This window comes from Hylobates moloch, unplaced genomic scaffold, assembly GCF_009828535.3.
Source record: "Hylobates moloch isolate HMO894 unplaced genomic scaffold, HMol_V3 SCAFFOLD_13, whole genome shotgun sequence".
In the NCBI taxonomy this organism is placed as follows: Eukaryota; Metazoa; Chordata; class Mammalia; order Primates; family Hylobatidae; genus Hylobates; species Hylobates moloch.
The window spans coordinates 33,588,719-33,605,858 of NW_026652288.1; positions in this window are offsets into that span (position 1 = coordinate 33,588,719).

Below are 17,140 nucleotides of genomic sequence, written 5' to 3' on the forward strand. Positions count from 1 at the left end.
TTTCAAACTTTTCTGTTAAAAGAAGGTGCCATATTGCCGTTTCAGATTTTTGTTTTGTTTTGTTTTAGAGACAGAGTCTTGCTCTGTCACCCAGGCTGCAGTGCAGTGGCACGATCACCTCTACTCTCCGGCTTTCTTCCCAATTTTCCACTAGGAAGCCCCCAAGATGCCACTAAAACCATCTATAACCTTCAGTCCAGCCTATCGGGTGGGCCCTCAGGAAATGGGAACAATGTTTACACTTTGCAACTTCTTTCAGGCCTAAAACTTTGTCTTACCTTCAGAAAGATTTGTTTTCAGACATCTTTTTTTTTTTTTTTTTGAGACAGAGTTTTGCTCTTGTTGCCCAGGCTGGAGTGCAGTGGCACAATCTCAGCTCACCACAACCTCCGCCTCCCAGGTTCAAGCAATTCTCCTGCCTTAGCCTCCCGAGTAGCTGGAATTACAGGTGCCCATCAGCAAGCCCAGCTAATTTTTTTTTTTTTTGGTATTTTTAGTAGAGACTGAGTTTCACTGTGTTGGCCAGGCTGGTCTTAAACTCCTGAGCTCAAGTGATCCACCTGCCTCAGCCTCCCAAGGTGCTGGGATTAAAGGCATGAACCACTGTGCCCGGCCAAGACATCTCATATTCTTTTAAGTGATGTAATGCATATCTCTGGCTATCATATCTGAAGGTGTTTTGTATTTTTATATAAATTGTGTCTACACATGGATTTTTATGTAAGAGGTATAGATCATCAACGTTCAGTTAGTGGTTTAAGGGGAATGTTTAACATTAATGCACTACTGATGCTGGGACTATAAAATTCTGAATGAGGAAAAACAATCCATATTTATATTTCTAGATACATTTTAGTTTAATCTATGTTTTACTAAATTTGCAGAAGATTGTTTCAAGCATCCTTGCATATTTCTGTGCTCATAACCTTTATAATTTAGGTAATGGTAAGTGATCAGTGACCACACACGTACTAACATATGTAGCTGCAAAGACCTCTGTCTTCCTGTAAGTGGCAATTTATTTAGTTAATTTGAAGCATATTCTGAATTCATTGCTCATCTACTGACTGTGGGCTCTGTTCAGCACAGGTCAAGAAAGTAACATAATACAAATTATAAAAGACAATTATGGTGCTATCCAAACCAATCAAATCAAGGCAGATAGCTAATTTCGACTTGCAAGTTCAACTGATAGTGTTTATGTGATCTGTCAAATACATTTAAAAGCTATCCAAGAATGGTCGTTCATAATGTATAGATAGTAAATTCTTGAGAGCACAGACTGTATGTTATTCATCTTTTTGTCTGCAGCAATTCCCACAAATTCTGGCATAAAATAAATGCTCAATAAGTGTAGGCATATACACGTTTGTGATTTGGAGTAGTGACTAATCTCACCTTGTGACTATCAACAATTGTGTGTTTTGATTTGTAATGTAAAATGAATCTACTAGATTTTTCCATTGAATTTGATTTAGTCATGTGTTTAATGACTTTTAGGGAAATTTAGTAAAACACATATCAATTTATTATTTTACTAGAGTTATTAAATTTTAATTTTTAATGATATTACCAAATCACAATGTAAAAACACTCTTAAGATGTCTAAAAAAGCCCTGGTGTCATGGCTCACGCCTGTAATCCCACCACTTTGGGAGGCTGAGGCAGGCAGATCACCTGAGATCAGGCGTTGAAGACCAGCCTGACCAACATGCAGAAAGCCTGTCTCTACTAAAAATACAAAAAATTAGCCGGGCGTGGTGGCGCATGCCTGTAATCCCAGCTACTAGGGAGGCTGAGGCAGGAGAATTGCTTGAACCCGGGAGGCAGAGGTTGTGGTGAGCCAAGATCACACCATTGCACTTCCAGCCTGGGCAACAAGAGCAAAACTGTCTCAAAAAAAAAAAAAAAAGTCTAAAAACAAATCTTTCTGAAGGTAAGACAAAGTTTTAGGCCTGAAAGAAGTTGAAAAGTGTAAACATTGTTCCCATTTCCTGGGGGCTCACCCAGTAGGCTAGGCTGAAGGTTATAGATGGCTTTAGTGGCATCCTGGGGGCTTCCTAGTGGAAAATTGGGAAGAAACGGCGAGAGTAGAGGTACGGGCCAGAGAAAGGGCAGGGGGCCAGAGAAGGGGCAGGGTGCCAGGAGCAACTGAATATTATCTTGTTAATCTCCTCTCTCTCTCTCTGTCTCCTCCAGTCTCATGAAGTGAAACACCTATACCACATGAGTTTGTCATCCTCTTAACTCTATTTGGGGAAGGATTGGGTGAGGAGGAGCCTGGCATTTCTGGGGTTCTCAAGCAAGGAGAAGTACAGGGGCCCCTCTCCAGTCAGTGCAGCCCAGTTGTTGTACAAATGAGGCCTGGAGGGGCTGAGAACCCGACCAAGTAATCTCTGCCTGTGAGCTAGGCATCCTGGTTACTTCTGGCACAAAGAAGATCTGATTTCTTTGGGAAAAGGTGCCACTTACTTGCCCAGCTTTGGCCCAGAGGGGAGTTCTTTTATTGCTGTGGGAAGGGCATTGGATAGAGAGACAAAACTAGGCACAGGAGACTGGGCCTCTCCTGAAGCCCTGATTGAGTGCCCAGGGCCCTGGAGATTGAGACCATGATGTTTTCCTTAAGGTAGCCCTAAACCCAACAGTGACCTAAGCTAAGTTTGTCCTGGATATCTGCCCAGCCTCAGCTGGCCAACCTTTCCCCCAAGAAAATTCATTGTTTGGATTCTGGACCTCTGTCCGCCACAGCAAAATCCCTTTGACCCTCAGGGTTTGCATGAGAATTGCTATATTCACTCTTCCTCCAGTCCTGTATACCCAGGGTCATGCTCTTCCATAAGATGGCAGGGTAAAGCTATATATATTTTGTATTCATTATAAAATATTTCAAACATTCAAACTATTTTAAGAAATTCATTACCAAATCCCACCTACTCATGGGTCAGGTCTATCTAATTTGACATTATTTGCTTTAGATATTTTTTAACTTTTAGGTTCAGGGGTGCCTGTGCGGGTTTGTTAAATAGGTAAATTGCATGTCACAGAGGTTTTGTATACAGATTATTTCATCACCCAATCACCCAGGTAACAAGTGTAGTACCCGATACGTAGTTTTTTTATTCTTTCCCTCCTCCCTGCACTCACCCTCAAGTAGGCTGCGGTGTCTATTGTTCCCTTCTTTGTGTCCATGTGTACTCAATGTTTAGCTCCCACTTACAATTGAGAATATGCAGTATTTGGATTTCTGTTCTTGCATTGGTTCGCTGAGGATAATGGCTTCTGGCCCCATCCCTGTTGCTGGAAAGGACAAGATCTTGTTCCCTTTTATGGATGCATAGTATTCCATGGTGTATATGTACTACAATTTCTTAATCCAGTGTACCATTGATGGGGATTTAGGTTGATTCTATGTCTTTGTTATTGTGGGTAGTGCTACAATGAACATATGCATGCCTGGGTCTTTATGGTAGAATGGTTTATATTTCTTTGAGTATATACCCAATAATGGGATGTCTGGGTCGAATAGTACTTCTGTTTCAAATTCTTTGAGAACTTGCCACAGTGCTTTCCACAGTGGCTGAACTAATTTACATTCCCACCAGCAGTGTATAAGTGTTTCTCTTTCTTTTTTTTTTATTATACTTTTAAGTTTTGGGGTACATGTGCACAATGTGCAGGTTTGTTACATATGTATACATGTGCCATGTTGGTGTGCTGCACCTATTAACTCGTCATTTATATTAGGTATATCTCCTAATGCTATCCCTCCCCGCTCCCCGCACCCCATGACAGGCCCTGGTGTGTGATGTTCTCCTTCCTGTGTCCATGTGTTCTCATTGTTCAATTCCCACCTATGAATGAGAACATGCAGTGTTTGGTTTTTTGTCCTTGCGATAGTTTGCTGAGAATGATGGTTTCCAGCTTCATCCCTGTCCCTACAAAGGACATGAACTCATCATTTTTTATGGCTGCATAGTATTCCATGGTGTACATGTGCCACATTTTCTTAATCCAGTCTGTCATTGTTGGACATTTGGGTTGGTTCCAAATCTTTGCTATTGTGAATAGTGCCGCAATAAACATACGTGTGCATGTGTCTTTATAGCAGCATGATTTATAATCCTTTGGGTATATACCCAGTAATGGGATGGCTGGGTCAAATGGTATTTCTAGTTCTAGATCCTGAGGAATTGCCACACTGACTTCCACAATGGTTGAACTAGTTTACAGTCCCACCAACAGTGTAAAAGTGTTCCTATTTCTCCACATCCTCTCCAGCACCTGTTGTTTCCTGACTTTTTAATGATGGCCATTCTAACTGGTGTGAGATGGTATCTCATAGTGGTTTTGATTTGCATTTCTCTGATGGCCAGTGATGGTGAGCATTTTTTCATGTGTTTTTTGGCTGCATAAATGTCTTCTTTTGAGAAGTGTCTGTTCATATCCTTCACCCACTTGTTGATGGGGTTGTTTGTTTTTTTCTTGTGAATTTGTTTGAGTTAATTGTTGATTCTGGATATTAGCCTTTTGTCAGATGAGTAGATTGCAAAAATTTTCTCCTATTCTGTAGGTTGCCTGTTCACTCTGATGGTAGTTTCTTTTGCTGTGCAGAAGCTCTGTAGTTTAATTAGATCCCATTTATCAATTTTGGCTTTTGTTGCCATTGCTTTTGGTGTTTTAGACATGAAGTCTTTGCCCATGCCTATGTCCTGAATGGTATTGCCTAGGTTTTCTTCCAGAGTTTTTATGGTTTTAGGTCTAACATTTAAGTCTTTAATCCATCTTGAATTAATTTTTGTATAAGGTGTAAGGAAGGGATCCAGTATCAGCTTTCTACATATGGCTAGCCAGTTTTCCCATCACCATTTATTAAATAGGGAATCCTTTCCCCATTTCTTGTTTTTGTCAGGTTTGTCAAAAATCAGATAGTTGTAGATATGCGGCATTATTTCTGAGGGCTCTGTTCTGTTCCATTGGTCTATATCTCTGTTTTGGTACCAGTACCATGCTGTTTTGGTTACTGTAGCCTTGTAGTATAGTTTGAAGTCAGGTAGCGTGATGCCTCCAGCTTTGTTCTTTTGGCTTAGGATTGACTTGGCAATGTGGGCTCTTTTTTGGTTCCATATGAACTTTAAAGTAGTTTTTTCCAATTCTGTGAAGAAAGTCATTGGTAGCTTGATGGGGATGACATTGAATCCATAAATTACCTTGGGCAGTATGGCCATTTTCACGATGTTGATTCTTCCTACCCATGAGCATGGAATGTTCTTCCATTTGTTTGTTCTCTTTCTGCACAACCTTGCCAGCATCTGTTACATTTTGACTATTTTACTTGGTTATTTGACTATTATAACCATTCTGACTGATGTGAGATGGTATCTCGTTGTTTCGATCTGCATTTCTCTATTGATTAGTGATGTTGAACATTTTTCTTTTTTTTTTTTTTTTGAGACGGAGTCTCGCTCTGTCGCCCAGGCTGGAGTGCAGTGGCGCAATCTCAGCTCACTGCAAGCTCCGCCTCCCAGGTTCACGCCATTCTCCTGCCTCAGCCTCTCCAAGTAGCTGGGACTACAGGCGCCCGCCACCATGCCCGGCTAATTTTTTGTATTTTTTTTAGTAAAGACAGGGTTTCATCGTGGTCTCGATCTCCTGACCTCGTGATCCGCCCGCCTCGGCCTCCCAAAGTGCTGGGATTACAAGCGTGAGCCACCGCGCCCGGCCTGAACATTTTTCATATGCTTGTTGGCCTTGTGTTATGTCTTCTTTCAAAAAGTGTCTGTTTATGTCCTTTGCCCATGTTTTAATGGGGTTATTTACTTTTTGCTTGTTAAGTTCCTTATAGATGCTGGATATTAGACCTTTGTCAGATGTGCAGTTTGCAAGTATTTTCTCCCATTCTGTAGGCTGTCTATTTAATCTGTTGAGAGTTTCATTTGCTGTGCAGAAGCTCTTTAGTTTAATTAGGTCCCATTTGTTAATTTTTGTTTTTTAACAATTGCTTTTGGTGTCTCTGTCATGGAATCTTTGCCAGGGCCCATGTCCAGAATAGTATTTCCTAGGTTATCTTCTGGGTTTTTATAGTTTTAGGCTTTAAGTATTTAATCCACCTTGAATTCATTTTTGTATATAGAATAAGAAAAGGGTCCAGTTTCAGTCTTCTTCATATGGCTAGCCAGTTATCCCAGCACTGTTTATTGAACAGGGAGTCCTTTCTCCATTGCTTGTGTTTGTCAACTTTGTCGAAGACAAGATGGTTGTAGGTGTACAGCTTTATTTCTGAGCTCTTTACTCTTTTCCATTGGTGCATGTGTCTGTTTTTGTGCCAGTACCATGCTGTTTTCATTACTGTAGCCTTGTAATACAGTTTGAAGTTGGGTAATGTGATGCCTCTAGCTTTGTTCTTTTTGCATAGGATTTCCTTGGCTATTTGAGCTATTTTTGGTTCCATATGAATTTTAAAATAGTTTTTTCTAATTCTGTGAAGAATGTCATTGGTAGTTTGATAGGAATAGCATTGAATCTGTAAGTTGCTTTGGGCAGTATGGTCATTTTAACAATATTTATCCATCCTATACATGAGCATGGAATGTTTTTCCATTGGTTTGTGTCATCTCTGATTTCTTTGAGCAGTGTTTTGTAATTCTCATTGTAGAGATCTTCTGCTTTTCTGGCTAGCTGGTAAAATATCTAGTATTCCCAGGTATTTTATTCTTTTTGTGGCTATTGTGAATTGGATTGTGTTCTTGGTTTGGTTCTCAGCTTGGACATTTTTGGTGTGTAGAAATTCTACTGACTTTTATATATTAATTTTATATCCTGAAACTTTGCTGAAGTGGTTTATCACATCTAGGAGCTTTTAGGCAGAGATTGTAAGGTTTTCTAGGTAAAGAATCATATCATCTGCAAACAGAGCTAGTTTGGCTTCCTCTGTTTCTATTTAAATGCCTTTTATTTCTTTTTCTTATCTGATTGCTCTGGCTAGGATTTCCTGTTTTATAATTTTTTTTCCTGCAATTAAAACATACAGATAAAGCTTCATGAGTATCTCCCACTGATTCTATTTCCATCTTTCTGGCCCTGAAGAAACAGTTATCCTGAATTAGTGATTGTAATTCCTATGGATGCTGTTAATCAATTATTATTACTATCCATACATTATATAGAATATTATTTTTCACGGCTGGCTGTGGTGGCTCACGCATGTAATCACGAGGTCAGGAGATCAAGACCATCCTGGCTAACACGGTGAAATCCCATCTCTACTAAAAATACAAAAAATTAGCCAGGCGTGGTTGTGGGCATCTGTAGTCCCAGCTACTCGGGAGGCTGAGGCAGGGGAATGGCGTGAACCTGGGAGGCGGAGTTTGCAGTGAGCTGAGATGGCACCACTGCACTCCAGCCTGTGCGATAGAGCAAGACTCCATCTCAAAAAAAAAAAAAAAAAAAAAGAGAATATTGTTTTTCACACTTCTAAAATTTATGTAAATGGGACTGTATATATCATTTTACAACTTTTCTTTAACTTAACACTTTGAGATTTATCCATATTGATACTTGTAGCTTTACTTCATTTCCTTTAGCTGCTATTATATATATCCAATTATATGAATCATTAGAGGGATTGCAATAATTATTCAACTTTCCCTTCTACTTTGTGCATTTTTAAATCTAAAATTCTCCCAGATTACTTAGCAGCATAGCCATAGAGTTTATTCAGTTATTGACAAACACATCAAATGCCTCTGTTCAAGGAATATTGATATGGTGCCTTCCAGCTTGTCAAGTCCCATGTATCTGTGCAGAGATAGATAAGACATGGGTGTAGTATGAAGTAGAAGACAGATATACAAACAAGCACTGAGTCTGCAACCAGAGCTGTGTGATGTTTAGAGATGTACATTGTGCTTCAGGATCAGGGAGGAGGAACTGAGGCAATGAAAATGGAAAGATAGCAATTAGGGAAAGCTGCACAGAGGAAATGGTGACACTTGAACTGCTTTTGAAAGAATGAATTTTCCTGGGAGCCAAGTGGAGAACCACCTTTATAAAGGGATTAGTTTGTATAAAGACGGGCAGGGGGGTTTTGAAAGGGAATAGTATGATCAGCAAACTGTAAGTAGATTGGTCAGCAAAGTAACTGAGGGAGAAAAATCGCTTGGCTATCATAATTTTTCTTCCCTTAGAATTGGATGAATAAATGGTGCCCACTACTCATATATAGCACTTGTGGTGGCTTTTTGTAACCACTGAAAAATATAGTGTATGTGTCCATTCTTCTAATTGAAATGGTTTAATAAAACTCTCTTCTGCATTCCCTTCTTCAGGGGTTTGAAACATGGTCTCTGGGGTCTGGCAGACTTGTATTTAAAATCCAGCACTGCCACACATGCGGGTATGTGACCTTAGGTAGATTACTTAACTTTTCTTAAGTTCTCAATTTCCTCAACTGTGAATTGGAATAACAGCAGTTTCCTGTAAGCTATGGACTGAATGTGTCTCCCCCAAATTTATATATTGAAACCTAAGCCTTAATGTGATGGTATTTGGAGATTGGGTCTCTGGATGGTGATTAGGTCTTTAGGGGAGAGCCCTCAAGAATGAGATCAGTGCCCTTATAAGGAGCTGAAGAGACCAGAGTTCTCCCTTCCACCACGTGAGGACACAGCTAGAAAGTGTCATCAGTGAACCAGAAATTGATCCCTCACCAGATACTAAATCTGTTGGTGCCTTGGTCTTGGACTTCCCAGCCCTCCGAACTGTTAGAAATAAATTTATGTTGTTTAAAAGTTACCCAGTTTATGGTATTTTGTTATAGTAGCCCAAACCACAGGTTCTGCAGGCATTTCTCATTCCTGGGCTGGGAGGACTCACACTTGGCCAGGCTTTTATAGACATGATAGGCCAGACTGTAGAGTTCCTGGTGGTCCTGAACAGTGTTTGATCAACAAAGGGATTGGGCTGCTTGATACCATAGTGTCACAAATTTGAGGGCAGAATGTTTATAGAGATTTCATCTAAACAGTCTTTTTTTTTTTTTTGCTCAAAAAAGTTTCAGGAAAAGCTAGGTTAAGCAATGTGAAACAACTTTCTTGAGTGACTGCGGGATCTCTCAAAGACTTTAATATATTAATGAATATTTTGAATCTCAAAGAATGAGCTGATGGTACACAGTATTTTCCATACTTATTTGATCAGAGAATGTCCTTTTCAGGGTGCTTCTTTTACTGTCTTCCTGAACAGTAATGCTTCAAAGAACGCAGCTTGGGAATTGACTTAGACTTCATTCAGTGTCAGGACATAAAGCAAATTCTAAGATCCTTGAATGTTCTGATTTTATTTTTTTCCCTGGAAGTAACACAGAGAATGCATTATAGGAATCATGTTTGTTTTGTGAGATGTTAATTAATCTCCAAGTATTTGTGGTGTCTTAGAAAAATTGTATCTCTAGTTTTCTTTATTAGTCTCTTATGACTCTATTTTCCCATCCTAAAAATCTTCTAAGTCTTTCTTGAATCTATTGGATTTTTAAAAATTATGAATAATTTAAAAATTTACTGTTTTATAAGTATAACATTCCTTATTTGCCCTCAAATTTCTTGTCTCAGACTTCAAGTTGAGCCTCATTTGAGTGTTCTAGGACTCTCTATTTTTGCAGAATGTCAGATATGGATCCCTTATTAAATCAATAAACCAATTGATTAAAAAAACTGAATATTCTAAATTTCACTGTTCTGGAAGATCAATAATGGTGTAGTTTTAATGAGAAATTCACAAGGGAGTATATATTAAATATCAATAATGAATGACTAAATATTATCTTTTCTATTTATAGGTTATGAAGTGTTCCTTTTTTGCTTCCATAAAGGACTTGAGAAATTTACAATCAAAGATATATTTTCAATACTATTTTTAATCAGAAAGAATATAATCAACAACACCACCAATAAACTATACAGATGGGAGAAATAAGCGTGCCAAAATGTAGGTTAATGTTACAGCAATTGAAAATTAAATTAGGTTCAGGTCTTCCTGGAAGCCAAGGGAAGACAAAAGGAGCAGGGCAGGGACAAGGCATTATGAGGTTATAACATAAATCTTTAATTAGCAAAGGTATTTCTTTGAGGGTTTTGCAAATGAGATAAGAATACATTGCTCCGTGGTGAACCAACTAGGTCTAAGGATAGAATTAAGAATTCCCAGAAGAATGAAAGTCTCATTGTATACCACTTGGGCTTTTAAAACTTTTACTGGGCAGAAAAATTCACACAGTTGAAGATAGTTTTCTTTAAAATTATCCCATTAGATTGCTTAATATCCTTACGGTGAGCAATCTCATGGAGGCTGTGGACCAAAGAGCCAGGAAGTACCATAGATTGAATTAAATTGATGTCACTTCACTACTGATCATTGTTGGAAGGACAACTTCAGCCGTTTCAGATGCATGGGTCAAAAGGCAGCCCCTTGGTGCATATCCTTGCATGCTATATTTATCTATCTATCTATCTATCTATCTATCTATCTATCTATCAACCTGGAAGGTCCGAACTCTCCCTGCTCTCTTTCTCAAGCATTTTGTATCGTTTAGATCCTTGAATGACATTGTTCCGGGTCTCATTCTTAGAGTCATCTGCTGATAAATGTTTTCCCAAGTAGACACGAGTCCAATACTTTGATGTACTTTAAAAATGATATTTTTCAAAAAGCCAATAATTATTTATGTACAGGAGAGGCAGAAAATGTATGTATGAGGGAAGGAGGAGAAGGAACTCTGGTGGTGGCACTCGACCTCTCCTTTGTGGTCATCTCTGACCCCAGATATTCACATCACACTCATTAAGACAAGAGTATGCAACCAACTGGTCACACCTGATGTAATGTAATACTGATTCCTTAGGTTTCTGGGGTGTGCCTCTTGGAGGTCTCAAGTCCCATCCCAAGTGGCTTATCAGAAATTCCAATGACTTACAGTCTCCCTGAGAGGACTTCTGGTAAATGTAGCCTTCTCCATTTAATTGCATTTCCAGTGATGTTTTAATGCCTCTTATTGATTGGTGCCCCAGTCAGGTGCCCAGCTGGCTACCCTTTGATCTAGTCCTGGTAGGCCTCAATGAAACTTTCTGTGAGATCTTTTACATATACATCTATGACCCTTTAGCTGTACTGGAGGCTATAGAAATCAATCAAATTCCAAGCAAAGCCTATAGTGAAGCCACATTTTAGCAAATGAAACATGAAAAACCTTGCCTGGGGAAAATGTGGAAGAAACTTGGCCTGTTTTGCCCCTCGATTGCATTGCCTCTTCTTGGTTGCACTTTTGACCAGGGAAAAGAAACAGAAATTTTTGCAGTTTAAAAACCAAGCAATGTGTACACAGGAGAGGCATGCACAGAATAATCTAGCACAGAACTATTTCCCTTGTATTAGGGTGAGCACCACCTAGCGTGTGTTAAAGGCCCCTATAAGCCCTATAAGTGAACATACCATTTTTGATGAATAGTGCTCATTGTATGCTGGGAAAATTTGTCATATCTGGGAAATGCAAAATGAGTGAGCATTAGAAAAAAACAGAAAGAATATTGGCAAGAAATTTTAATTACTTGAAACTTAGTGTTTAGTTGGGAAATACCTCATTATCATATGATCTGTCATCCATCATTCCCTTCCAACCTCCCTTTATCATTAGAAAATTGAAATGGTTTAGATGTTAGAAACAAAAGGTATAAATACACTTCAGTAGATTTGGAGAAGTGAAGAAACTGGGCTGTGTATCTTTACCTATTTAAGAGGATACTTGTTGATATGGTTTTGCTGTGTCTCCACCAATATCCCATCTTGAATTGTAACCCCATAATCCCCACCAGGTCATGGGAGGGACCTGGTGGGAGGTAATTCAGTCATGGGGGCAGTTATCCTCATGCTGTTCTCGTGATAGTGAGTTCTCATGAGATCTGATGGTTTTATTTTTTATTTTTATTTTATTTATTTATTTATTTTGTTTTGAGACGGAGTCTCACTGTCTTCCAGGCTGGAGTGCAGTGGCGCGATCTCTGCTCACTGCAAGCTCCGCCTCCCGGGTCCAGGCCATTCTCCTGCCTCAGCCTCCCAAGTACCTGGGACTACTGGCTAATTTTTTGTATTTTTAGTAGAGATGAGGTTTCACCGTGTTAGCCAGGATGGTCTTGATCTCCTGACCTCGTGATCCGCCCGCCTCGGCCTCCCAAAGTGCTGGGATTACAAGCGTGAGCCACCGCGCCCGGCCAACCTCTTTCCTTTAAAAATTACCCAGTCTCGGGTATATCTTTATTAGCGGCATGAGAATGGACTAATGCACTCATGTACCCATTTTTCCTAATATTTTCCCTAACTATACCACTAGAATTTCAGGAGACATAAAAGGTGTATTTTTCAATGTAATGTATCAAATTGGCTGATAATTGAGTGTTGCATTCATGAGAGACCAGGAAGTTTTTACTCATCTGTTCACTTATCCCCTTACCTACCCATTTCTCTCTTTATTCTTCATTCCTACGCACTATGGTGCTCTCTGAGGCAGTTATCAAAACTCTTATGACATAGACCTTGCTCTTACAGAACCCATAGCTGAATGTGTGTCACAGACTGATTAATGAGAGTATATGCTTTAAAGCATGTGAGTCCAAGGTGCTTGGAGAGAACTAGAAGAGAATAACTTTCTTCATGGGATTAAAAAACAGAAGGAGTATGTAGGGAGTTGTAGAGGGGAGGCAAAAAGTCTTCTTGGGGAAAAAAATACATGTATCCTTTAAGATTTATATGTATATATGATTATAAAAATAATATCAAATGAAGATTATGTGGAAAATGTGGATATCTTAGTCTGCTTTGTACTTTTATAGCAGAACACCACAGACTGGGTAATTTATAAGAAACAAATTTATTTCTCACAGTTCTAGAGGCTGGGAAGTTTAAGATCAAGGGACTGACATCTGGTGAGTTGAGAGAGTAAGAGAGACAACAGGAGATGGAATTTACAGGCTCAAGCCCTTTTATAATCTACATAAATTCATTAATCCATGAGGGCTGCGCTCTTACGACCTATACACCTTCCATTAGGCCCCACCTTCCAACACTGCTGCATTGGGGATTAAATCTCCAACACATGCCTTTTCAGGGACACATTCAAACTGTAGCAGTGGGCACACTGAAAAAAAAAAAAAAAGAATAAATGAAAGCCTGATTCCCCAACCTGGCAAGTCCACACTCTTCTTATAACATAGTTACTGCAATAATCACTAGCGGCTGATTACAGTTGATGAGCTGAAACCTGTTGGACATCTCTGTAGTCTGACCCTTTCACTTCATGAAAGTAGAAACCAAGGCCTTGGGTTGGGGGCTTGGGGTCATGAAAAAAACATGTCTGCTGACACACAATGAGTTAATAGCTCAGCTGGGACCAAATCCTTTGTCTTACTCCTAATGAGAAGTTCTTTCTCTGCCCTGCTACAAAAACAGCTTCAAATAAACTTTCAGCCAGAAAATAACGGTGTGGAGCATATTCCGGAGCTTGGTATCCGATTGCTGTAGTTTCCGTAATTGCCCCGCATTTTCTGGGGTCTTTACGATGAACTGATATCAGAAAGTTAAGGTATGTATGTAACTCGAAGGTGACTTCAGAGTGCGGTTAATCTCCTGTGTACAATGAGTTTTTTAAAAGATTCATTTTATTGAAAGCTGAGGCAATGCCGAGCAGTGATCCTATTTGAATGCAATGGCACTTTTAAGGGAATCAGGTCCAGCCAATTTCTGATTCTGTAAGGCTAAATTCTATTAGGCATTAAAACTCAAATTTCAGGCACCTTGCACTGATGAACACAAGGAACATCTGTAGAAAGTTTCTAGCATTATAACCTCTGAATACCGATTACCGTAGGAAGATCTAGGCTGCAATGCTAACAGGCTAAAGTAAAAAAGCATTTCTTCCTAAAAATGCGTAAGTACCTTTCTTGTACCTTTCAAGTGGACTGTGAGGATGTTGATAAATACAACCTGTATGTTTTCAGTTGATTTTGTTGCTCCAGAGCATTTATAGGCTTAACAATAGACATGCTAATAAAAAGTACCATTAATTGTGCATCAGCCACATTCCAGACATTTTATGCACATTATTCCAATCCTTATAGTAACCCTGAAAATCAAGAGTATTATCTTCATCTTACAGAAAAGGACATGAAAGCTCATAGAGGTTAAATACCTTGCTCTGTCCTCCTTTTCTCTTCCCTTTGTCTGGCCATGGTGGCTCAGATTATGAACTTAGCTTCACTAGCTGGGTTGAATGTACCCACATGCCCTGACCTGCTTTACGAACTGACATATATTCTGAGAGATGATTGTTATCCAAGTTGTTGGATTTGTGGTTTCAGCCATTTCTGATTTGTTCTGCCCAGCAGTTCTTCCTGACCAGCTGTCAGGGCAATTAGAAGGAAGGATTGATGCTCAGAATAACAGGAGTAGGGGAAGAGGGCAGGGATCTATCCTTGAGGGTTGAGAGGCCAGGAATTGATCTGATGTGATGACAGAAGATTTTAGGAGGATATGTGGGGGTTGACTTAGGGGACAGACTATATTTCCATTACATAGTGAAGAAGGGATAAAAAATGGGTATTAGTTAGGACTTTTGTTGTTCTTGCAAGTTCCGTAATTAAACTTGGCTAAGCTAAGAAAAGGAGGACAATGCTTGGGTGTCTTCTCACAGTATTCAAAGACAGGAGTGCGGCTGCCTCTTGGTAATAACCTGAAGCTAGGGACCTGAATAGGACTGCCATTCTCCACATCTTTCTTCTGTGCTTCTTTCTTTCGGCCTTATTTTCCTCCCCTCCAGCTGGTGGTCCACAGGGCAGGAAGCATGGGCACTAAGATGTTCTTAGTCTTATATGTAGGAGGTACAGTAGTAACTCAGAGACTAGTCTTCGGGTTTTCACTCTTGCATTTTCTTTCTTTCTCTTATTTTCTTGTTTTTGCTCCCTGCTCTCCTCTCAAGGTTCCACAACTTCCAGGAATAAATAATCATAGCAGCATGGGTAAGGTGTTAAGCCCTGGACCAACTGTGGCACGGATAGTGACACGTGCTAGAAACATGGCAGGTTTTGCTGTCATCATGTGGATGGGGTAAGGAGTGGCAATTTCTAGGAAAGTGGTGCAGGGAAGACAATTCTACCGCAACTACTCTCAAAATCCAGAATCCGATAGGACCAGGCCAAAGGTCCAGTAAGAGTATTAATCAATATGGTGATTATATGCAATAATGAAAACAGCCAACTTTTACTGAGCCCAACCAGTACTGTGCCAAGTGTTTGATATACATTATCTCCTTTAGTCATCACAACTCTTAAAAAGTAGGTAGTAGTATTCTTATTTTATAGGTCAGAAACCAAGGTCAGTATATCCTGTACAGTTAACTACTATACATATTGCCTTACATGATGACTGGCCAATCTTTATAGAAGTATAACATGAGAGTGGGTGAGGTGGCTTATGCCCATAATCCCAGCACTTTGGGAGGCCGAGGCAGTCGGATCACCTGAGGTCAGTAATTCAAGACCAGCCTGGGCAACATGGTGAAACCCTGTCTCTACTAACAATACAAATATTTGCTGGGCATAGTGGTGGGTGCCTGTAATCCCAGCTACTCGGGAGGCTGAGGCAGGAGAATAGCTTGAACCCAGGAGGCAGAGGTTGTAGTGAGCCGAGATTATGCCACTGCACTCCAGCCTGGGCAACAGAGTGAGACTCCATCTAAAAAAAAAAAAAAAAAGAATTATAACATGAGGTGATTGAGGAGATTTATTACATGCTGGTGCAAAATAACTCTTTCCAATACTCTTTCGTTATCAGCAAACCAAACGGTTGCCACAATGCAAAGGGCTATGTGAGGTATGTTGATATGCTTCGTGATCATGCATAGTTTTTTATTTTTTATTTGAGTGCTTAAAGTTGTCAGCTGTCTGTATTTCTGTCCCAGTTGTATAGAGTGAGACACAGATATACAAAATGACTTATAGAAAGTCCAATGTAAAACCAAAGCCAAAGTGAAGAAGACAAGTGAAAATACAATTCAAGTTTCTGATTGCCCGGATTTTCTGATGCCTCTACCTCTTTTCACTTGAGTAGCTATAGAAAGTTTCTGTTTCTAGAGAAAAAAAATTGACTCCATGGTTCTGAATAATAACTGATACCTTCTACATTGTTTTATGATGCTGGAGAGGAATTGACAATATATAAAATTTCAGAAAACTATGAAGAAGAAAGGCATTTCATAACCTTGGACACAGCAGCAGTGCCTCAATAAATATACTTATCTCAATTTGATTTAACACAATATGATTTAACTCAAGGGCAAAAAAAGGATAAACTAGGATGGTTGTACCCCTGATTCTACAGTCTCACTGACCAAGTATTAGCATATCTAAGGAGGCATGATGATTCAGACCCCAAAGAGCTTAGTTGTGGACCTGCTTCTCATCTGTTTATTACTTGTAGAATTTTTTTTTAGCCTTGGGTGTTTCCTCCTTTATGAAATGAAAATATTAATAATAACTACCTTCACTATCTCTCAAGTTTACCTTGCGAATCAAATGAGAGAATTTATCTGAAAGCATGATAAGACACTAAAAGTATTACACAATCTTTATCTTTTATATTTAGCACTTACTTCAGAAATTCAAAAACTATAGAGAATTATAAAATGAACACCCCTGTATCTACCACACAGCCTAAGAGATAACGGATTGCTGGGCCAGGCGCAGTGGCTTATGCCTGTAATCCCAGCACTTTGGGAGGCCAAGGTGGGTGGATTGCCTGAGCTCAAGAGTTCGCAACCAGCCTGGGCAACATGGTGAAACCCCATCTCTACTAAAATACAAAAAAATTACCCGGGCGTGGTGGTGTGCACCTGTAGTCCCAGCTACTTGGGAGGCTGAGGCAGGAGAATTGCTTGAACCCAGGAGGCGGAGGTTTCAGTGAGCCGAGATCATGCCACTGCACTCTAGCCTGGGCAACAGAGTGAGACTCCATCTCAAAACAAACAAACAAACAAAAACAACAAACAAAACAACAAAAAAATAAATAACAGATTGCTAATTTCAAGTCCCTATCATCTCACCCT